This window comes from Microtus pennsylvanicus, chromosome 3 (assembly GCF_037038515.1).
Source record: "Microtus pennsylvanicus isolate mMicPen1 chromosome 3, mMicPen1.hap1, whole genome shotgun sequence".
Taxonomy (NCBI): domain Eukaryota; kingdom Metazoa; phylum Chordata; class Mammalia; order Rodentia; family Cricetidae; genus Microtus; species Microtus pennsylvanicus.
Genome location: NC_134581.1, coordinates 27,308,951 through 27,328,850, shown reverse-complemented (window position 1 = coordinate 27,328,850; position 19,900 = coordinate 27,308,951). Strand labels below are relative to the sequence as shown.

At 44.4% G+C, this 19,900-nt stretch overlaps 1 protein-coding gene across 15 annotated transcripts in view; it reads left to right on the top strand.

The window, feature by feature from the left end:
- The first annotated feature begins 9,592 nt into the window (after positions 1–9,592).
- The window catches only part of Tfdp2 (transcription factor Dp-2), a 118,813-nt gene continuing 108,505 nt past the window's right edge, over positions 9,593–19,900 (top strand). For 7 of the 15 annotated variants that reach the window (XM_075964953.1, XM_075964952.1, XM_075964950.1 and 4 more), the window contains exons 1-2: positions 9,779–9,894; positions 14,949–15,010. The gene's annotated coding sequence lies outside the window, so the exon portion shown is untranslated. Of the gene's footprint in view, positions 9,895–14,948; positions 15,011–19,900 lie in introns of all 15 variants that reach the window. The other 8 variants (XM_075964951.1, XM_075964945.1, XM_075964958.1 and 5 more) reach the window with 7 other exon arrangements.

The following is a 19,900-nucleotide window of genomic DNA, read 5'->3' as shown; positions in this document are numbered from 1 at the left end:
TTTTTGAGACTGGGTCTCACTCTGTAGTCCAGGCTAGCCTCAGATTCATTATGCAGCCCAGGTTAGCATTGATGAGGCATTTCTGTCTCATCTTCTCAAGTGCTAGGCTTATAGGCATGATCTACCATGCATGACTTTATATTCTTTATTTAATTTTAATTGTTTTTAAGATTTTACTGTGTAGCTTGGACTGGCTCAAACTCATAGCAGTCCGTATTCCCTAATCTCCCAAGGGCTGGTATTGTAACCGTGCTCCACCCACTGGGTCTCTCTAGGTTCTCTTTTAGACTCTTATTCTCTAGTTAAATTCTTACAGAGAGGAAATTACCTAACAAGATGATTTCTTCTTTGTAATTGGGGAATAATTTGTTGTAAAGCTATATCATCTTTTAAAATATTTAGAAAGATTATATAAATACTGAAAGAAAGGCAATTTGATATATTAATATAGTAGAATTAGCCCTGCAGAGAATAATAATAATAACAATATTTTATTAGTTTTTTTCGAGACAAGGTTGCTTTGTAGCTTTGCAACCTGTCCTGGAACTAGCTCTTGTAGACCAGGCTGGCCTCGAACTCACAGAGATCTGCCTGCCTCTCCCCTCCGAGTGCTGAGATTAAAGGTGTGCGCCACCACAGCCCAGCTCCCTGCAGATTTTATAATCCTTTCTGAAAACTATAATTTAAATTATTTAGGAAACTACCATGATGCAATGAATGAATAGCTGTCCTGTAAATGCTAGTGTATTAAAGTCACTTTAGTTGGGTGTGTTTCATTTGTTGCTTTAGTTTACATACATAATTAGAGACAAATGGTGGTGGAAGATTCAGCCAGATTATCTGTTATGCCCTAATGAGCCATGCCTCTGCCAGCCCCCCAGAGATCACCAGGAGTCCGAATTTGTATGCAAAAGCAAAGAGCCTTTATTGCAAGCTTGACTTTGGAATTTCCTTTCACAGTGGTTAAATCAGCAAGAGCACTGAGCTCAGCTGTGCAAGGATTTTTAGGAATAAAGAACGGAGGGGAGAGGAATTGCAGATTCAGATGGGGGTTGAACTCCTGATTGGGCAGGAGTGGGGTAACAGAAGTCTTGTCAAACAGGAATTGGTACTGGTGGTGCCGCAAGGAAATTGGCAACCTATGTACAAGTTAAGTAAGCTATCCTTAATGTTCTGCAGCATCTAGTACTTGTTTATCTCAATTCTGATTGGTCCCCCACAGGGTACAGTCTGTGTTTCTTCCTGGTTATTATGAGAGTGAAGCCTGGTCCCACCCTCTTAGTCTGTAGCTTAGTCTGAAGCCTGCCATGGCTGCACTCATGTTAAGTTAGGCCTCTTCATTATCTAGTCAGGCTCCCTAGCCAGAGTAGCATCTCTACCTTCTCTGAGCCCATGGTGGTGCAAATGTTCTCAGCCATCCTTAACACAGTTCCTCATGTTGTGCTGACCTCAACCACAAAATTACTTTCGTTGCTGCTTCATAACTGTAATTTTGCTACTTATGAACCACAAGGTAAATATCTGTTTTCTGATGGTCTCAGGTGACCCCTGTGAAAGGGTCATTCGACCCCCAAGGGGTTAAGAACCACCACTGTGGTGGGACATTCGATGATGATAAACACTTAGGTCTTTGAGGAAAGGAAGAGGTTTTGTTACTGTGTTTTTAAAGTAATAGTCTGATGATGAGGAAGAACGAGGGCGCTATGGAGGTAAAAGGAGACTTTATGTGGAGCTGGGTTTCCCCCCCAAGCATCTAGATTAGGTTGGCCTGTGAGGGATCTTCCTTGCTGGATTAGTGGAGGTGGGAAGACTCATCCTCAGTGTGGCTGACATCATTTCATTGACTGGGCCCTGAGCTGAATTAAAGGGAGGAGCACACTGAATGATAACACGAATGAATGAATTCATTTCTCTCTATTGTATTCTTTTAAAGATTTATTTTTATTTATGGTATGCCATACATGTACAAGGTGCTCTTAGAGGCCAGAAGAGGGGATCAGATCCCCTGGAACTGGAGTTAGAGACAGTCATGAGCAGTACAGTATACGTGCTAGCAATAACTCAGGTCATCTGCGAGAACAGAGAGCATTCTTCCTCCCTGAGCCATCTCTACAGCCACTCCACTGCCGACTCTGGATGTGGTTTCCTTAGCTGCTCTGTGGGCTTGCCACTTTGGTTTTCCCAAGATGATGCTCTGTAACCTGGAATTGTGAACCAAATAAACCCTTTCTCCCTACAATAGTTTTGTCAAGTGTTTTTTTTTCCTTCTTAATTTATTTAAGTGTATTTTTTGTGCATTGGTGTGAAGGTATCAGATCCTCTGAAACTGGAGTTACACAGACAGTTGTGCGCTGCCATGTGGATACTTGGAATTGAACCCAGGTCCTCTGGAAGAGCAGCCAGGGCTCTTACCTCCTGAGCCATCTCTCCAGCCCCTTTCTCAAGTGTTTTATCAGCAAAAGGAAGTGACACTAAGGCATGCCTTATGTAGAACCGCCTCCAGTCAAGACATTCATTATCAACTCTGCACTTTCATGCTTAAATACATACGTACAGTCTGGGCATGGTGGTGACGCAGCCTTCAGCAGTGACTACCTCGGTTCCATCCTTGGACTGAAATTTCCTACCTGTTCGCACTCTTGTTCTTTGTAGCAATCTCCCCGAATAAACCACCAGCATGTACTAATCCATGTCTAGGTGGGCCCTGTTGACACACACCTCTAATCCCAGCATTTGGGATGCAGAAGCTGGCACATCTGCCGGTAGAAGAAGCCTAGCTTTGGCTAGGGAGTTCAGGGCAGCCATGGCTACATAGGGGCTTTGTCTCAAAAGGAAAAAAAAGTTGCTTTTGTGGGGGACTGAGGAGATGACTCAGTATGGTAAGGTGCTTGCGATGTCAGCATGAGACCACCCTGAGTTCTATCTCCGGGATCCATTAGAAGGGGGTGGGGCTGCATTCAACTGTGCCTGAGGAAGTCGGCCAGACAGGGGCTTCCCAGTGTTGTGCTGGCTCAGCAACTAGGCAGCGCAGCCAAGTGGCCAGCCCCAGGTTCAGTGAGAGACCTTGTCTTAAAAAATAAGATAAATACACCCAGTATTAACCTCCAGCCTCGACAGATACATGTAGATGAACGTGTGCTCATGTGTGCACACGCATGCATATTCTACATACTAAATAAATAAAAATTTTAAAAATATATTAATATATGTTGTCAAAATGTTCGTGGCAGACAAACAGGTGTCTGTACTGTTAGTTGTTATTCATTCATTTATTTATTTAATTTCCATCGGTGTTTTGCTTGCATGTGCGTCTGTGTGAGGGTGTCAGAAGCCCTGAAACTGCAGTTACAGACAGGTGTGAGCTGCCATGTGGGTGCTGGGAATTAAACCTGGGTCCTCTGGAAGAGGAGTCAGTGCTCTTAACCGCTGAGCCATCTCTCCAGTCCCAGTTGTTAAATATTTTGACTCCCACCCTTGTATAATAACCTAAAACTCCAAAGACATTTCTACAGATGCAAGAGACATCTACAAGGAAATTCAGAGCCTCAAAATAGGAAGAAAAAAAAAGTAAAAATTCAAAAAGTTGTTTATCAGTAAGAATTTATACATTTTTTAAAAATTCATTTGCTTTGGAGGCTCCTCTAAGCCCGGGCTAGACTTGAATTTCTATGTAACCAAGAAGAAGCAGGAGGATGCAGAGTTCCAGGCCAGCCTGGGCTACAAGAGTGAGATCTTTTTCAAGCAGGTAAATAAGATGAGAGGTGAAATTAAGAAGTTTGCTTTCATGTAGGGTAACTGAAATTCTTCTACTACTCCAATTTTCAGCTTCGAGAATGAACGAGGGAGAGACTGTATTTCAAATTCAAGGCCCCTGTTCCACCCTGTACTGCTTCGGTGGGTGGTTCATCTGTACGTGCAAGGAGTATAGCTCCCAGACGGCACCCGGGTTGTCTTGACATTTCCCTTAAGTGCTTTTCCTTTCTTCAGTCAATAAATGGATTGGATATAGAAGAGGATGCATTAAAAAAAAAAGATATTTGTAACTGTTCTGACAGCAGATTTTTTCTGTGTGATTAAAAAGGGGTCAAAAGGGGTGTCCGGGCTCACATTGTGTTTGGCTGGTGAAGCAGTAGCAGCATCCCTTTGGGAGTTTGTAGGAAATGTGGAATCTAGGCCATCCCTTGTAATATAAAGTTTAATGAGAATTCCCCGGGTGATTCCTAGGACATTAAAGCTGGAGAGGCCCAGACTTTCACAAGCCTGCAGTTTTCATAGCTCCCTCCCCTTCCGTGGTTCTGTGGCACACATATTTACAAGGAAGGCGGACTGCTGAGAGTTTCCTTATTATCACTGTGTGCGTGAGTGAGTTCGGACCTGTGTGGGCCCTCGCGTGCCTGTGGAGGTCGGAGGACAGCTTTTAGGAGTTGTTGGTTCTTTCCTTCCATTGTGAGCCCTGGGGATTTAACTCCTTATCAGCCCATCGGGATTATGTAGCAAGAACCTTTACCCATTTTCCTGGCTAGTTTTAGGTCAGCTTGACACAAGGTAGTCATCTGAAAGGAGGGAATCTGAACTGAAAAAATGCCTCCGTAAGAGCCAGCTGTAGGGCATTTTTTAAATTGGCGATTGATGCAGGCGCGAGGGGGGGGGCACTCGTTGTGGGTGATGTCATTATGGTGGTTCTGGATTCTATAAGAAAGCAGCCTGAGGGGCTGGAGAGATGGCTCAGTAGTTAAGAGCATTGACTGCTCTTCCAGAGGACCTGGGTCCAATTCCCAGCATGCACATGGCAACTTAGAACTGTCCGTAACTGCAGTTCTAGGGGACCCCTCACACAGACATACATGCAGGCAAAACACAAATGATTGTAAAAGAAAAAAAGAAAAAAAGAAAGAAAGCAGGTTGAGCAAGCCCTGAGGAGCCACCAGGAAACACCACTCCACTGTGGCTTCTACTTTAGCTCCTGCCTCTGGTTCCTGCCCTGTTTGAGTTCCTGTCCTGACTTCCTTGATGATGGGCTGTCAGGTGGAAATGTAAAACAAATAAGCTCCCCTCCCACTTGCTTTTTCTTCAAGGTGTTTCAGCACAACAATAGAAACCCCAACTGAGATATTCAAATCAGGAGCTCTGTGTTTGTGCGTTTTTTTGAGACCTGTTTCTTGTAGGGCTTAGTCATTCCTGCTGGCCTTGGACTCACCATGGGGTAGAGTCTGAATTTTAATTCCCTGAACTTCCTGCTTCCACCTCCCCAAACTGCTGCCAGTCTGGGCCAGAATCACCGTGCCTGACTAAGGGTGACTTTATCTGGGTATCTTTTTGTTGGCAATGGTAACTGAACTCAGGGCCTTGTAGGCGATAGGCAATAGGCAAATGCTCTCCCAGTGAGCTACGTGCCCAGTCTTTGTCCTTTTAAAATTTAGTTTACTACAGAGTTTCCCTGGTTGCTTTTGAACTCACTATGTACCCTAGGTTGGTCTTGAGCTCGCAACCCTGCGGTCTCAATCTTCTGAATACCTAGGTGTGCAAATCATGCCGTGTTCCTTATACTTTGCTTCCCCTTCCAAATGTACTTACTGGCTAGCTGCTGTATGTCAACAATGGCACTGAAAATGAGTCGCTCTGACTCCGAAGGCACTCACAGCTCAGCAGGCTACAGATCCAAGTGGATCATTACATCTTTATTCAATGTTAGCAAGGCAGACAAAATTGTATGAGGAGAAAGAGCTGGAAATGGGCGGCCAAGAGACTCCTCTTTGGAGTAAGGGAAGTTTAGCTGATAAGGCATAAAGTGAACTGGGTGAGCCGAGGGGTTTTCTAAGATCACGAGATACCACTTAACAGCTCCTGAGACATTTATGTTTGTGCTTCTGATCTGTGCTCAGTGTTTGGCACACAGTAAGTGCCTAGTAAGTGCTGAATCAATAGATGTGCCGTCCCAGCTCAGACATCTATTCTCTGGCACTGGAGATCATGAAGACTTCACTTCTTTTTCAAAGGAAATAGGATCTCTTAATGGAGAGATGAGAAGATAGACAGAAAGCTGCTTGTGCACATTGCTAAATTGAAACTAGGAGTGGGAATGAAAAATTGATTTCCATGAATTTTCATCCCTGTAGCAACTCAATTTATTCAGTACCGGAGAACTTTCAGTATTTGGCTTCAAAACCAAGCTGTTCTTCCTCGTTCTGAGTTCTTGGCCTGTTGTGAAACTAGCGTTTACCGTCTTTTACAGCATAACCCCATTAGGTCATGGAAATTCACAGTTAGATCAAACTAGTGTATGGAAAAATTTGAAGGCTTCTCCTGCGGATTTAGCTCTTGTGGCTTTGGAAGGTACTGTGGAATGTGGACTTTTCAGTTATCTGTTTCAGAAGCAACGCTGAAGAACAGATGGCATACTTGGTGAACATTTACTGTTCGTATTGCGTGTCTCGTGCGAATGCCCACAAGAGGACACCAAACCACACAGTAGCTTCATATAGTTCCACTTACTTTTGTTTTTCTTTTGGCTTTTTGAGACATGATCATTCTATGCAGCCCAGGCTTGCTAGAACTCAATGTGTAGACCAGGCTGGACTGGAACTCAAAGAGATCTACGTGCTTCTTCCTCCCACGTGCTGAGACTGAAGGCATGCACCACGTGACTGGCCCAACTTCTGTTTTGTCTTTCAAGCTTCCACCGTAGAAAGAGTTTAAGGGAATATGGCAAGATGGATCAGGGGTTATAGGCATTTGCTGCCAAACCTGACACCCTGATTTTAATCCCGAGACCCACAGAAGAAAAGAACCCATTTCGGCAAGTACTTTGATCCCCACCACTTACGCATTCCCTTGGACGTGGACTGGTTCCTTGACCTGGAGTGAGGTCCTGGGTACCCCTTTCTCCACATTAGCCCCCACAGTTCGTGTCTCTGCTTCCCTATGGCTATACATGTTGAGGCACTTCATAATTCTTTTTTTTTTAAATATTTATTTATTTATTATGTATACAATATTCTGTCTGTGTGTATGTCTGCAGGCCAGAAGAGGGCACCAGACCTCATTCCAGATGGTTGTGAGCCACCATGTGGTTGCCGGGAATTGAACTCAGGACCTTTGGAAGAGCAGGCAATGCTCTTAACCTCTGAGCCATCTCTCCAGCCCCCCCATAATTCTTTACTGGATCTAGGTAAAGATTTTTTTTCTGCCATGCTGACTTTTGTATCTTTAATGCCAAGATTAGTAATTTTGTTGCTTTTGTTTTGTTTGTTTGCTTGAGACGCGGCTTCTCTGGGTAGCCCTGGCTATTCAGGAACTCACTCTGTAGATGACTCTGGCCTCAAACTCAGAGATCTGCCTGCTTCTGCCTCCCTAATGTTAGGCTTAAAGGTTAGTCCACTCCCACCCAGCATGGTATTTACTAAATAAGGTGAACACAATACACTAACAAAATTTCTTGTGGAAATTAAATAAATCCGAATTCACTTGTCAGTGGGAAAGGCAATCATTCAACTGAAGTTTTTGGATTTTAGAATCATAGGACTACTGTGTATGGAAATTTTGGAATTCTGAGGATTTTACCCATGAACATTGTGCAAAATTTATATCGAATACTAGCAAAGAAAGAGCCAAAGGTGTTTGTTCCTTGTCCCTCTCACCTCTTTATACATTTATTCTACTCTATCTACCTTTCTCTATATTCTATCTATCTATCTATCTATCTATCTATCTATCTATCTATCTATCTATCTATTGTTTTTAGACACAGGACTTCTCTGGGTAGCTTTGGAGCCTGTCCTGGAACTCACTCTGTAGACCAGGCTGGCCTCGAACTCACAGAGATCCACCTGACTCTGCCTCCCGAGTGCTGGGATTAAATGTGTGCACTACCACCACCCCATTGTATCTCTATTTTTTTGAGAAAGGATCTCCTGTAGACCAGGTTGGTTTTAAACCCCTGGCTCTGCCTCCCAGAAGCATATGCCACCACTCTGGGCTGATATTTACTTAGCGGTAACCTCTCAGAGTTGATTTCCCTTATCACACTACTTAAGTTCTGTGCTTAGTTTATTTTTATATCTGTACCATCATGGAGTATAGTAGCTTTGTTGTTGTTGGAGCTGTTTTTGTGAAATGCAGGGTAATGCAGGCCAGGATGGCATCAAATGGCTTTGTAGCTGAGGTTGACTTTGAACTTCTGATTTTTTGCTTCTACCTAGGAATACCAGGATTACTATCATTTGAGGGTGTTCCCCCCTCCCCCACAGTATTTCACTGTTGCTTTGGAGGTCCTAGAACTCACTTTGTAGACCAGGCTGGCCTCGAACTCATGGAGATCTACCTGACACTGGGAGTAAACAAAACCTGCCCTTGCGCTCGCCGAGGCTTGCACCACCACTGCCTGGTTTAGATTTCTTTTAGTATTTCGACGATCATCTTCCCACCTCATTGGAACATAAAATCAATGAAGCTAAGAATTTGTGACTCTTTTGTATACATATCCCCAGCATCACAAATTGTGTTTGGCTCATTGAGTTATAAAGAAATTAAAATGAGAAAGATCAAAGTATCTAAATTTTTAATTTATTTTATTTTGTTTTTTTCGAGACAGGGTTTCTCCGTGAAGTCCTGGCTGTCCTGGAATTTGCTCTGTAGACCAGACTAGACTGGCCTCAAACTCACAGGGATCTGCCTGCCTCTGTTTCCTGCATGCTGGGATTATTATTTAAAAGTCAGAATCTCCTATTTTACCTCCAACCTTCCGCACTAACAAAGGCTCACACAGGATTTTACATATGCACCTGAAACCGCAACCACCCCCCCACCCCCACCCCCTGCCCTTTTTCGAGACGATGTCTCACTGTGAAGCCCTGCCTGGGTCTGAATTCAATAGGTTGTCTATGCTGGTCTCAAACTCGCATTGCTTTGTCTGTGTCTGCCTTCATCTGAGTCCAGGGATTAAAGACATGAGCCACCACATCAAACTGAGTATTTAATAAATGACCAGGTACTTGGGAGTGTGTGCCTCCACTTTCTCTTCGACTTCGACGTGGTTGTTGTGATCAGGTCTAATTTGTATCCGCACTTCTCCAGGAATTGAAGTAGGACCCCCTCCTCTGGGGTCTACGCGTGGCCTCGGGGTCACTATTGTCCCTCAGCCTCTCAGCTACTTCTGGAATAGTGGAACGTCGAAGGTCCATGATGAGATGTAAGGACCTTAGTTCCGGTCTTCCCTAGAGAGGTGGGATGGAAAAGAACCACGCTCTAGAGCAGAGAGAAGCCAGGTGGTGGGCGGAGGTGAGGTGCGGGGCCGACGGGGGAAGGGCGAGCTTAGCTATTCAGGCCTCTGGCCGCGCGGCCGCCCCCGAAGGTGGCAGGGGACAGGCGGCAGGCAGGGCTGCAGGGCGGCCCCTAGTGGGGAGCGCGGCCGCGGAGGTCAAAGGGCCGGTGCGAGCTCCGGGGAGCCCGCCACCCACCTCGGCCCCTCCCCTCGGCGGCGAGCCCGGGGGCGGGTTTTGTTTACTCCCTACACGCACCGCGGCCCGGCCAATCCGCGGAGAGCGTCGCCGCGCGTCAGGACCCCGGACGACCAATCGGCGCGCACCGTGCTGCTCCGCCGCCAAAGCGAGCGCGGGGGAAGCGGCGCCGCGGCCGTGTCGCTGAGGGCGGACGGCGTCGGGCGCGCTGGGCTGTGCGGCCGTCGCTGCCTGGCACGCGGGGCGCGCCTCGACCCTTCCTGCCACCGCAGGCTGCAGACGCGCGCCGGAGCATCGCGAAGGCCGCGGCTGCGCTGGTGGAAGCTCGCTCGCTCTCACCCGACCTGGCTCTGCTTGAGGAGCGCCAGCTCCCGAAGACGCGTCCCGGACGTGGGCCGAGGGCTGTACGCGCCGCCCGCCCCTCTGCACCGAGCGGCCGGTAAGGTCCGGGAAAGGGCGCGGGCCTGCACGCCGGGGCCTTTGGACCGGGCGCGGTTCCTGCCTGTCGGCCCTCCCTGTCTCGTCGCGGGACTTCTTGTCGCGGGGCTCGCTGCTTGTCCCCAGGGTTTCTGGGCAGCCCGGCTAAGCAACCCTCCCCTCCTCCAGTGCCTGATGAGGCTCGGAAGCCTGCAGGCTCGCCCTGCTCTAGGATCAGGAAGGGCAAGGGCTGCCTGGATTTTCACTCAGGTCTTCTGACTTTTCCTTCGGGCTTCGTGGTTCACAAGCCTCTGGTTTCTGTCGGGCGCTTCACAGAGTTCCAAAGCTCTTCGTACCTGGAGACCCCCCAGGGTCCCTTAAGTAACTTTTGCTTTTAAATGGAGGTTCCATTCTCTATCCGATGTCTCGGAGGAATTAGGCAGGACTCATGGTTGCTGTGCACAGGGCACTGGGAAAGTGTCTGTGGGCTCCCGCCGAGAGATGGCACGGTGACGTGCATGAACACTCGCCCGTGTTCCCGTGCTTTGTGTGGGCTCTGTGTATTCATCTGTGGACCAGATCTGCCTCTGCGAGGAGGGGGAGGGTGGCGCGATCGGGAAAGGGTCTGATCTCGGGGATGCACTTGGAACAAAGCTTCCCTCAATGAAACGCGTAACCGCCTCGATGCCGGGCGGGACTCTGGACCCCATGTTGTTTCCCCTTTCCATTTGAAATAAGTCACCGGTCTTGTATAGCCTGCTTGTAGCTCGGTGGGACAGTGTTTGCGGAACATTCCTAAAGCCCTGAGTTCGATTTCCAACGCTGCAGCAACAAAAATGCCACAGCCAGAAACAGTTAGCAGGTTCGTGCTTTTTTCTCTGGTAGTTGCTGAACGTGCCTTCGAGTCTTTGAATGCTTCTGTGTCTTTCCTCATTCCCTCTCAAGGGGCTCCGACTCCCTAGCCCACGTACCTACCTTCCTCTACAGACTCGGCTGCCGCCTTTCATTTGACTTATAATTTTTTTTTTCTGGGTCACTTGTGTTTTGTTCCCTTAATGGTTTGAAATCATCTTACCCAGGAAATACGGTTTAACTTACTTGTCTTTTTTTTTTCAGTGTGGCAGAATTCAAAGTTGAATATAAAGTGTCCACATAATCTGTTTTGCATTTTGCTCTTTCCGTTTCACCGGTTAACGTCAGCGATTTAGGTAAAGCTTCACAGCACTGTCCCATTGCTAGAATTGGTGTCTATTCTCACATCGCAGCAGGAGATAACTTCAGCGGCCAGACCCCAGGTTCTGTCACGCTTGTGTACTGGCTCTGGACGGGCTTACTTTTAGAACATCTTGTGCCTGGAACTAGCTTAGTGTTATGGCAGACGTGGTGTCTGTAGCACGGTGCTGGCATGCGGTTGCAGTTTCAGGAATGCAGCGCTTACATTGGTTAAGAAAGGCCAGAGATTATTAAACGCCCCAGTTACCTTAATTACATGCCATTTACTTAAGAAAGGAAGTTGAGTTTTAATTATTCCTATTAATATTTTGTGGCTATAATTCCCTCCTCTCCACCCTTGTGAATGTGCAGTCCTTGGCATATGCAAGTTTTACCCATGCAGCCAAAATTCTTAACTGAGCTGTGAGCTTTCAGTACAGTTTGAGGGCTGGGCCATAGCTCGGTGGTACGGTAATTACCCACACCCTATTTGGAGGCCCAGCACTAGGAAAATAAGAGTAATAAAACCCCACCTTTAAATAGGATGTGCATTCTTTTTTTCTTTTGCTTTTGTTTTGTGTTTTGAGACAGGGTTTCTCCTAGCTGTCCTGGAACTTGCCCTTATAAACTCAGAGATCCACCTGCCTCTGCCTCCTGAGTGCTGGGATTAAAGATGTGCGCCACCACTGCCCCGCTAGGATGTACATTCTTTTCACGATCTTTTAGACTCATTGCAGTAAGTGTCATAATGGATCTCAGAAGAAATCAGGTTGGGAGTTTGTAAGGATTTTAAAGCCAATTAAATGTAAATTGGGGCTGGCAAGATAGTTCAGTGGGTAAAGGTGCTTGACACCAAGATTGCTGACCGTAGCTGCTCCTCTGGACCCACAGGGTGCATGGAGTTTCAGGATAACTCCTGGAGGTTATCCTCTTATTTTTCCACGTCTGTGCTCTCCTCAAAAAAGAGAGAGAAAGAGAGAAAATTTACTCCTTTAGGACTCTAAAGATCCATAAATTATTTAAATAAAGGCTAATGAACCCTTCGAAATGGTTTGCAAAATAATTTGTATTTGTACATTTTTGAGAGGTCATTCACAGTTTCATAGACAAAGTTACTTGAATAACTAACTTTTTTTGTGTGTTTTTGAGACAGGTTCTTGCTATGCATTCCAGGCTGGTCTTAAACTGACTTTAGCCCACGGTTGCAGTAATCCTCATTCATTAGCCTCCCTACCTCCCCCCACCCCTGGTTGCTAGGATTACAGGCTTGGCTTGTACCACCATTCCTAACCTAATTTTTATTGGTTATTTCTTTTATTGAACTGGTAATTGTATTTTCACAATATGTTCTCATTTCAGATATTTCAAGTTACATACAATTAATTGTCCTCTTATTTCTTCTCTCTTCTAGTCTGCTACTTTTGTTGTGTGGCTCAGGCTGGTCATTTATCTACTAGGTAGTTCAGGCTGGCCTTAAATTTACAGGAATCTTCTTGCCTCAGCCTGCTGAATGCTTTGATTACACGAGCGTGTCAGCACACCTGGCAGTTCTTTTCTTCTTTAGGCAAACCTCCCTCCCTCCCTCCCTCCCTCCCTCCCTCCCTCCCTCCCTCCCTCCCTCCCTCCTTCCCTTCCCCCCTCCTCCCCTTTCCTCCCTCCCTTCTTTTTCCCTAACACAGGGTCTCACTATAGTTCTGGATGTCCTGGAACTCACTAAAGAGTTTTTTCTTTCACTGTCCTTTTGAAGCTCTTCACAGGACTAGTGACTTCTTTATGGATTATACCGTTCTCTCTGTTTTAATGTGTATGTGCACATGTGAATGCCATTGTCTACAAGCGCACATGTGGAGGTGAGAACTCAAGCCACTTTTCTAGGGCTCTCCACCCTGTCTGTCTGAGACGGCGCTTACAGAAATATGAGCTCGCTGATTGGCTAGTCTGGCTGGCTTGCTAGCGGGTATCCACCTCTTTCTCCTCCCCTTCTCCCCCAGTGCTAGTAGGTTTACAGATGTGCGCCGTTATTCCTGGCTTTCCACTGCTTTTAAAACAGTCGATTTGTTTCATTGGCAGTCACATCCTGCTAATTTATAATCATATAAATTAAACTCTTACTTTCAACAGAGCCTCACACTGTAGCACAGGCTGACCTAGAACTTACTATTTAGCTCCAGCTGATCTAAACTTGCATTACTTGCCTTAGTCTTATGAGTGCTAGCATTATAGGCCTAAGTCATTGTGGCTGGGGCAGAAATTAAAATTTTTATTTCTTATATTAATTAAGGAGATAAGTTCTGGAGCTGGCATTCCTTGTTTTAAATCTTGACTGTACAATGGGCTTCAGTTTCTTCATCTTTAAAATGGGATTAATGTTAGTATTGATCTTGTAGGATTTACAGTCTATATTAAGAAAGGGAGGGGGCTTTTAAAAGACAGCACTTCTCAGTAGAGAACCACAAAATTGCTTTCTTTGTGCTCTCCTAAGTCTTGGTGGTGGTTTTGAGATAGGGTCTTGTTCTTCTTCTCAACTCACTGTTTTTTGTCTGAAATCACAGGCACATTCCACCATACCTGATTCTGCCAGTTTTTCTTTTTAAATTTGATGACTTTTTGTGCGTAGTTATGGGCATGCTTGTGTGTAGGCACCTGCAGTGAGCAGAAGAGGACATCAGATCCCCAGAGATGGAGACTCAATTGTATTGTTACTGCCCCTCCCCCAAGATAGGGTTTCTCTATGTAACAACCCTGTCTATCTTGGAAATTCACTCTCCAAACCAGGCTGGCCTCGAACTCACAGAGATGCACTTGCCTCTGCCTCCCGAGTGCTGGGATTAAAGGTGTGTGCCACCACCGCCCGGCTACTTGTATTATTTTTTAAAAATTGTATGTATGTGAGTGGTGTCTGTGTGTATGTGAGTGTGTCTGTGTGTGGGTGTGTCCACTTGAGTGCAGCTGTCCAAGAAATCCAGAGGTGTCAGGTTCCTGGAGCTGGAGCTCTAGGTGGTTGTGAGCTGCTCTACATGAGTGTTGGGATTTGAGCTGGGTCCTCTGCAGGAGTAGTAAATGCTTCTAACTGGTGAGCTGTCTCTCAGTCCCAAACAGATTTCTTTGTAACGAAATATTTAAGGCATATTTTTCTCTTGCTACATTACAGGTTTGACTTATTAGAAATTAAATCAGTGTAAGCCAAAAGTAAAGAGGAATATTATGAAAAGATTTATGAAACCTAAAAAGTATTGAAAGAATGCTGGCAAGATGGTTCAGGGAAAGCCTTTCCTGTGCAAGCTGATGATACAGACCTTCAAACCCCAGATCAGATCCCAGGTGAAGGGAAAAGAACGGGTCCCATAAAATTGTCCTCTAACCTCCACACAGGTGCTGTGGCTTGTGTGCCCATTTCCCAAACAAATAAGATAAATTTTATAAATTTGAAAGCTATCAAAAAAGAAAAAAACCTAAATATATTTCAGAGGGAATATAAACAATAGCAATTATAGTAGCCATCTGTTATTCGTCTCAGTACTTACTAGAGATGCTATGGCTAATGTTGCCCTTGTGAATAGGGGTATGGGTATACCTGATTAATTAAATATGTAACCGTGAAAATAGTGTATTTAAAAATAAGATGTAGGGCTGGGCGGTGGTGGCGCACACCTTAATCCCCGCACTTGGGAGGCAGAGGCAGGCGGATCTCTGTGAGTTCGAGACCAGCCTGGTCTACAAGAGCTAGTTCCAGGATAGGCTCCAAAACCACAGAGAAACCCTATCTCGAAAAACCAAAAAAAAAAAAAAAAGATGTAGATAATATATATACTATAAAATTAGAAAATATTACACAAAAGATTGTTTTTTCTCTCTTCACTTTAGGTTTGTATTGAAGTATGCACTCTGACAAACTGATGAACAGAGAGCCTTAGTAGACTGCCCAGGTGTGTATGTGTTTCTGTGTCTATACTTCTGTAAATACACACATATAAGCATAAATTCACTGTACAGAGGAAGAGTTTGAAGCTTGTTTTAACTTGGATTGTTCTTGAGTGAAAACAAAGAACTATTACTCTCATTTATATAGAACATTTTCTAAGTTTTTTGGTCTGTGTTCATGTGTATGTGCCTGTGCAGGTGCATGTGTGTGCACACATGAATGTGGAGGTCAGAGGTGAATGTCAAGTGTTTTCTTCAGTCATTTTACTTTGTTTTTTGAGACAGTCTCTCATTGATTTGGTTCACTGATTTGGTTGGACTTACCTAATTCACCAAGCCCCAGGGATCTTCCTATCACTGCCATTCTGATGCTGGGACTATAGGCACATGCCACTGCACCTGACATTTCTATATGGGTGCTGAGGATCTGAACTCAGGCCCCATGTTTGCACGGTAAGCACTGTACCAATTGAGCCAACTCGCAGCCTTTTCTTTCTTTCCTTTTTTTTTTTTCTGAGACAGAGTTTCTCTGTAGCCCTGGCTATTCTGGAACTAGCTCTATCGACCAGGCTGGCCTTGAACTCAGAGATCTGTCTGCCACTGCCTCCCAAGTGGTAGAACTAAAGGCCTGCACCACCACTTTCCAGCCAGCCTTCATTTTTTGACTTTTATTACAGGAAGGATAGAGAAATTTTTGGCTTAACATCTAGTTATTAGGATTCCTACAGCAGCAGGCATACATATTAATGCTCTTTTCTTCTTGTTCTGTTTTATGAGTAGCCACTTGGATGAATTTAAAATTAATCTGTATCTGTTTTTAATAATCTGTTTTTAGTGAAGTGTTTATGTCTAAAATTAGAAGCCTTCGTTCTCCTTTTCTTCCTTTTTCTTTTTCTTCTTTTTCTCAGATAGGGTCTCACCGTGTAGCCCAAGCTTGCCTGGACCTTCCTATATAGTTTCTTATAAGTTCCTATGTAGTTTCTATAAGTTGGCCTCAATCTTACAGAGATCTACCTGCCTCTTCCTCCTGAGTGCTGGGATTATAGGAGTGAGTCACCATGCCCAGCTCCAGGTTGTATTTTGTAATTCACACTGTCTTAGTTACTTTTCTTATTGGTGTGAATCAGTAGCTGACAAGAACAACTTAAGAAGGAAAGGTTATTTTTTATTTTTAAAAAGATTAATTTTAGGGGGCTGGAGAGATGGCTTAGAGGTTAAGAGCACCTCTTCCAGAGGTCCAGAGTTCAAGTCTCAGCAACCACATGGTGACTCAACCATCTGTAATGAAACCTGGTGCCCTCCTCTGGTGTGCAGACATACATGCAGGCAGGATATTGTATACATAAGTAAATAAATCTTAAAAAATTAATTTTATTTTTATTTATGTGCATGTATGTGCATGTGTTTCTGCCATGTGTAGAGACCAGAAGAGAGTGTCAGACGTCCTGGAACTGGAGTTATAGGCAGTTGTGAGCCACCTCATGTGGGTGCTAGGTGCTTACTTTCTTCTGAAAGAGCAGCAAGCCATCTTCCACCTCCAAAAGGGTTTACTTTAGCTTGTATTTGAAGTAGAATCCATTGTGATGGAGAAGTCATGGCAGCAAGAGCTTGAAGCAGCTGGTCACATTGTAGCTGCAGTCATGAAGTAGAGAGGGATAACAGCTAGCAGTTCATAGCTTTCTTTTAATGCTTTCTGGGACTCCAACCCAGGGGTGCTGCTCGTAGTTATGATGGGTACCCCAATTAGCCGTATCTGTCTAGACAGTTCTTCTTAGATACATTCAGAGCCTTGTCTCTTTAGGATTCTATATCCTGTCAGTTAGACAGTATTAGCCATCATTTTTACAAATTATGAGTCTTATTTGAGTTAGGTAGCTCTCTAATTAATCTTTAAAAAGATAGGAAATCGAAGTCAGGTGTGGTGGCGCACACCTTTGATCTCAGCACTTGGAAGCAGAGGCAGAAGGAGTTTGAGCTCAGCCTGGTCTACAGTGAGTTCCAGAACAGACAGAGAAACCCTGTTGCAGAAAAAAAAAAAACAAAGAACAAAAAACCCAACAACAAAAAAGATAGTAGATCTAGTGTCCAAAATGAGGAGAGTAGTAGGCTAGGTTTATTTTCAGGGTTCCCCTGGGCCTAATGTCCGAAGTTTGCCCTTTTTACTTGTTATAGTAGTTACTGCTTTAAATTAAAAGAATTTTTAAATCTTTCTATCTTTATTACTAGAGGTAAAACTATCTTAAAAAATACTTGAGGTGGAGGGCTGGAGAAACGGTTCAGTGTCTAAGAGTACTTGCTGCTCTTGCTAAAGATCCAGGTTCAGTTCCTAGCACCAACATGGCAGCTTACAACTGCCTGCAACTCCGGTTCCAGGGATTTGACACCCTCGTCTGGCCTCCAAGGGAACCAGGCAAGCTCATGGTGTACATATATACCTGCAGGCAAACACTCATATGCATAAAATAAAGTAGATAACTCTTTAAAAAATTAATGGGCCTCCGGGCGGTGGTGGTACATGCCTTTAATCCCAGCACTGAGTTTGAGGCCAGCCTGGTCTACAAGAGCTAGTTCTGGGACAGACACCAAAGCTACAGAGAAACCCTGTCTTGAAAAACCAAAAAAAAAAAAAAAAAGAAAAAAGAAAAAGAAAAAAAAATTAATGGGCACTTAGCGATGGTGTTGCACGCCTTTAATTTCAGCACTCTAGAGGCAGAGGCAGTGGATCTCTGAGTTTGAGGACAGCCTGGTGTACAAGAGCTAGTGCCAGGACAGGCTCCAAAGCTACAGAGAAACCCTGTCTGGAAAACTATCAAAAAATCAAATAAATAAAAATTAATGAGCTGAAAAGATTGTTAGTGGTAACAAAGCACTTGTGCTCTTTCAGAGGATCAGGGTTTGAGTCCTAGCACCAATACAGTGGCTAACAGCTCTAGTTAGGAATTGGTGCCCTCTTCTTGTCTCTGCTGACACTACACACAAGCAGGCAAAATACCAGTACACAAAATAAAAGTAAATAGTTAAAAAAAATACTTTTGGGGAAATGTGATAGATTAAAAAATTGCACATATAATAATCATTTAGTGAATTTTCACTAACTATATCTGCCAGTCTCAGACCAGAAAGATAGTGGTGCCCTGGTAGTAGTACCTCTTTCTAGTCTTGAGCCTTTTCTTCCCCAGGGTGACTGCTGACTTATGGACTGATAAAATTTTTGTTCTGACCTCTTTCTCTCTTCTCTCTCCCTTTCCTTCTCTCTCTCTCCTTCCCTCCCTCTCCCTCCCCCCTCCACCATATCTATCTATCTACCTACCTATCTACCTACCTATCTATCTATCTATCTATCTATCTATCTATCTATCTATCTATCTATCTATCTATCTATCTATCTATCCATCCATCTATCTGAAAATATTTTTATTTATATATATGTGAGTGTGTGCAATATGTGTGTGGGTATCCTCAAGAGGCCAAACGAAGGTATAGAATCTTTTGGAGTTGAAGTTATAGGCAGTTCCAAGACACCATTTTTTTGGTTTTCAAGATAGGGTTTCTCTGTGTAACAGCACCGGCTGTTCTGGAACTTGCTTTTATAGTCCAGACTGGCCTCAAACTCAGCAATTCGCCCACCTCTGCCTTGCGGAGTGCTGGGAATAAAGGTGTGTCCCACACTGCCCAGCCAGATCAGAGACACTTGGTATGGGTTCTGGGAATCAAATTCGGATTCTTTGAAAGAACAGGAAACCCCTAACCACTGAGCCATCTCTCCAGCCTCAATAATTCTTTCTTCCTTCCTTCCTTCCTTCCTTCCTTCCTTCCTTCCTTCCTTCCTTCCTTCCTTCCTTTCTTTCTTTCGAGACAAGATTTAAAGTTGATCTTGAACTCACTGAATAGCTGAGGAGGACTTTGAACTTCTGATCCTACCAACCAACCCCTCCTGAGTGCCGGGATTACAGGCATACACCACTACACCTATTTGGTTTGTGTGTTGTGCTAGGGATTCACATGAGAGCTTTTAAGCAAGCACTCCAACTGAGCCATATCCCCCTGCCCAAATGTTTGACTTGGAACTATTTTAGGTCATAGGAAAGTTACGAAAATAATATAAAGTTTTTTGTTATAGTCATTGTTCTATTTCCAATGATATTAACAGTTTTGTGTATGTTGTGCATATGTGTGTTCATATGTATGTATGCAGTAAGCCCCAGGCATCCATCTATTGCACTCCTTCCCCTGCCAGTGCTGGGGTTACAGATGAGTGCTTCTGCACCTGGCTTTTTTATGTAGGTGGTAGATCCTAAGTCAAATCTTCATGCTTTGATGTGACTGTATCTCACTAGCTCCAATATTAAGTTTTACATTAGTGTAGCATAGTGTTTCAGCTAGTAGCATACATAACAGTGTATATTATATATTATAAGGATATAATGGCAATAAAAAATTACTAATACCTAGTGATTAGTCCATTGTAGTCTTGCATCTTAGTAATATATTGGTGAAGATGTTCATATAAACAAAGCCCATTGTGCCACTAGTCAAAGAAAATTTAATATGCTGGCTGTTCTATATAGGAAGGTCCAGGCCAGCTTGGGCTACACAGTGAGACCCTAGGGCTTCATAGTCTATGACCCTAGAGTCAAGTCTTTTTTTCAAGACTTGCTTTATTATGTCCTTGACTGACCTGGAACTTGCAAGGTAGACCAGTCTGGCTTTGAACTCACAGAGGCCTCCCTCCACCCTACCTCCCTTGCCTCCCTTGTGGTGGCATTAAAGATGTTTGCCATCATGCCTGACTCTTTTTTTTCTTTAAATAATAATCCTTTATCCTAACTTTTGTATATCTTTTAGTGTATGGTCCACCCCCACCACCTCTTTTTTTTTTTGAGACAGGGTTTCCC